The following is a 4,468-nucleotide window of genomic DNA, read 5'->3' on the forward strand; positions in this document are numbered from 1 at the left end:
ATTGATATTTTTGACATTGCTAATTGACTCTGCTTATTGTCACAGATGCAGAGGGATTAATTACATGCTTTTGCTTATTCAGGCATGTTTAATTTCTATAAAGTAAGTTTGCTTGAGAAAACTCTAAAGAGCAAAATAATTTTGGCTATTTTTCTCTTCCCTTCCAACACAGAGATCAGTGTTTATTTACTTGTACTGTGTTATAATCAAACTGATTATGTTTCTTTGTTTCCTGCTCCTTTTTGCTGTTTTGTATGACCAGTGCCAACCAAAATTACATTTCACAAGTTAACCTGCACTATGAACATAGAACACAAGATAATTGTTTTCATTTACAGAAACAAATGATCCGTTTTTACACTTTGGCAGTGACAGTAAACTGGAACTATTACGTTTGAATCCCAAATAAGAATTAATGTGATCCTTTAATTTCCATGAAATCTATTAGTGCCTAAACAGCGGGTTTTGTGTGTATAATTTGGCAAAGATTTTTTTATTTTATAGGTTCATAAATTAGTACTAAGCTAACTGCCCTTGCAAGCCAGGTTCATAGGTGTATGTTAGGCTAACAACCACTAATGTCCTTATAAACCTAATCATGTAACCCAAATGTGACCCACAAATTTGATTTATATAGCAGCGATTTACTAATTGTCTGTTGCCATCAGAGATGCAGTACCAGACTAGAGGTGAATTCCCAATTTGCCTTCCATTGGTCCATGTTGCACTTAAATAGGTTTAAGCAGGAACTCTGCTTCCTATGTATGGGGAGCCTTTTCCAGGCAATATGAATTCTCTGAGAAACATACGTCTCTCCAACATGTCCTATTTATGTTGCAAGCAAAATTTAGGTCTTTTAGTCCAGTAGTTCTGATGATGTTTGTTTTGCAGATGTACAAAGCATTCACCAAAACATGGTCCAGGGATGCCTTGTACACCAGGCAAAGATCACCTGTCAGTACCTTTGGGCTGTTTTTAAGCTATAGGATCCTTGCACATATTTTAGTGCAATGCATGCATTCTTTAATTCATCTTTCTGCTGTATTAAATTATATTCCTTGTATAATACAGTACCACTTGTTAGAATGTGTTTTAAATTTGTAGTTTTGAATTTTCTTCCAGTAAGCAATGAAACAAAATGTATGAACCAGTAATGACATGGCTACCAGTTTCAGAAAATTTCAACCATAAAAGGTCACTCAAACTTGTCATTACAGTCTACCAATATCAGTCAATAAGCACAATCTCAGCAGAAGTAAAAGTCATTCAAATAATTCCACATTAAAGAGATCTGTAACTAACGAAGACGTTGCTACTAGCAAACAACTTTACATTTCAGCGTTTCATCTACAAATTCAGTGCCTACTGCCCTTGAAGAATTAATTACCTGTATTGTGTTACATTTAAAAAAATTGGTAAGCTGGTAATACTGCAATAGGGAATGAGTGACAAACCAACAAGTAATTATGCTACTAACACTGTTTTCAAATTCTACAGCATAAATAGTGACTGTCATTTGCTAAACAAAACAGTTAGTTACACATTGAAAACGGTCTCAGCATGAGCAACAATAAATTTCTGTTCCCTTGAAACTCACAATTCCATGAAAATGCACTGAAACTCAAACTCACAATTTTTTTTTACAAGAAACATCTTTATTAAATTATCATGTGTGACAGACAATCTTACATTTATATAAATGAAAAAAATAATAGTGGCACAATCTCAGTTGCAAACATTATACCTTACAAACAGTCCCAACACAACTGTAGCTGCAAATATTATACATCATTTTTAATATATATGGTCATTGTCAGTCAGCCCGTGCATAGCCCATTCAGATCCAACCTTCTTTTAAACATCATTCCTCTTCTTCATGTATTGTTCCCACTTTTCCCATTTTTCCTGTATAATTTACTCCTACCCTTTTCTAAAGATCCTGGTTCTAGTTGTTTTATCTCTGTTACTATCTTTGTTACTTCTAGTAAAGTTGGTTTAGACTTTGGATTTCCATTTTCTAGTTATTGCTTCTTTGGCAGCTTAGACTCAGGAAAGCCTTATGATGTCTAGGCAATTCCAACTCTGTATCATAGCTCAAAAAATCATTTCTTTAGTCACTCCAATTTGCTCACCCAGCATTTCTGACAGGGCAGTCTGCAGGGAATCTTTAAAGTCAGCCAACTCAGTACACTCCAGAAAATATGTTCCCAGTTACCTCGTTCTTCCCCATCACATCTCCAACATTTGCTGTCTAGCTGAGGAAAGATTCTTTGGAACCTGTTTGGCATATAAACATGTCTTTGTAAACACTTCCAGGCAAAGATCTTAAATCTTCTAGATTTTGTTGCATATTTGGGAGACATACATATATCAGCCCATTGTTTCTTTGTGAATTGCTTATCCAGTCTCTCTTCCCAATTCTTCCTTACCTCTTCTGATTGAGTCTTATAGTTATCATGCAATATTTTATATGCTGTACTAATTATTCCTTTCTTAACAACCACTTCTGTTCTAGAGTCTACCAAGAACTCTACCGGTGCTGGTCTTTCATTTAGGACCCCCCTATTTCTTTCTGTTTGCCTGTACTCTATCAATCCTTGATATGGAAGGCAATCTCTCACCTGCAGTCCAAATAAATTCTTAGCATCTTCCCATTCTATTACCTTTCCCTGTCTAGTTATTTGCTCCCAATACCTTTGTTCCCTTGTCAGTTTTCTCCAATATACTCCTGCCCCCTCTTGCCTATTGACTGTATCCCTAATTACAATCACCCCTATTGGCAGAATCTCCCTTCTCCATTCCTGTATTGGTTTATTTCTTAGAATACTTTCTGCTACTTTATGAATATAATATTCTGTATTATTGTTGTTCTCCTTAAAAGCTTGCATCCAAAATCTCAGTCTATCCCTTTTACTTGAACTTCTCCTGTTTCATCATCATCTCTTTCCATTTTGAGTTATAGTTTTTTGCTTGTGCTATGTATAGGAGCCTTAACTGTGTTGCTCTGAAATACCCCTTCAAATCGAGTAATCCCAATCCACCCTGTTCTGTTGGAAGAATAAGCTTGACTCTTGCCATCTTCCCCTCCCAGATAAAATCCTTCACCTCTTTATTAATTACTATCCACAACAACTTCTCTGGTTGATGAAAATATACCTGATCTGAATATAAGACTAAAGGGACTAAAAACATTTTAACTGCTTGTATCTTACTATCAATATCCATATAACAGAACTTCTATTTTTTAAATTTTTGTATTATCTTTTGTTTGGTCTCTTCCCACATTTACTTAGCTGCCACATCGGTATCATTTTTAATCCATAGTCCTAAATACTTCATTTTATCATGTCCCCACATAAGTATGAGTATTGCTGAACCAATTTGTATGTGGGTACATGGGCCCCCTTCAGATGATCTAACTTTTAAAAGTTCGACTTTCATATGGCCGAGACCATATGATTGAACTTTTAAAATCTCAACCGATCTGAATGAAGATCTCTATACAGTGTGGAATGGGAAGACTTCTCATTATCACAAATGTAGTGCGATCTCGGAGTTGATATATTTAAGTAGTGGGGGGGCGTGGGGGTGCAGGGGGGCTTGCCCCCTGCTAAACAGAGTTAAGTTTTTTTTTTTGTGTGTTATGGTGTTTACTTTACATGGTCTATGTTAGACCATATGGTCTCGGCCATATGAAAGTCGGACATTTGAGCTGTCAATTATGTGAAGTAGACCTGGGTACATAATTTACCACTATTGCTTTTGTTTTGGCTTCAGCAACTTTGTATCTTGAAAAGGTCTGAAATTGTCTCAGTATGTTCCACAGCACTGTAATGTCCCTTTCTGGTTTTGTCAGGTATGAAATAATGTCACCTGCAAATAGAGCCAGCTTCTCTTGACTACCATGCCAACTATATCCTTGAACTTCTGAGTCTCTTATTTGCTAATGGTTCTGAATATAATGCAAACAACAAAGGGGAGAGAGGACACCCCTGTCTAGTTCCCCTGTTCAAGTATCAGAGGGGATTCTACCTACTTTATTTTTCGCCTCTGATCCCTCATATCGGGAATGCAAATGCCTCCATTGATCTGCTTATAAAGTCTCTCTCTGTCAAACGCTTTCTCTGCATCAAGACCTACCAACAACAGTTGTATTTTCTTACATTCTGCTTCCCTCTGGATCATCACTGTTCTATTAATGTTGTCAAATGTTTGCCTCCCCTCCACAAAATCTCATTGATCCATATCTATCAATTTTGGCATCACTTTTGCCATTCTTTTTACCATTATAGACAAACACTTTATAATCATGATTTAGTATTGAAATGGGCCTGTATGAAGCTGGATTGGATGGAGTTTTACCCTCTTTAGTTATTACAGCTACTACTGCTTTCCCCCAGGATGTTGGTACTTCTCCTCCTCTTATAATACTGTTAAACAAAACCTTCCAGATCTTTATAAGTTTTTT

The sequence above is a fragment of the Protopterus annectens genome, chromosome 2.part2 (genome assembly GCF_019279795.1).
Source record: "Protopterus annectens isolate FY-2018-M chromosome 2.part2, PAN1.0, whole genome shotgun sequence".
NCBI lineage: Eukaryota > Metazoa > Chordata > Ceratodontiformes > Protopteridae > Protopterus > Protopterus annectens.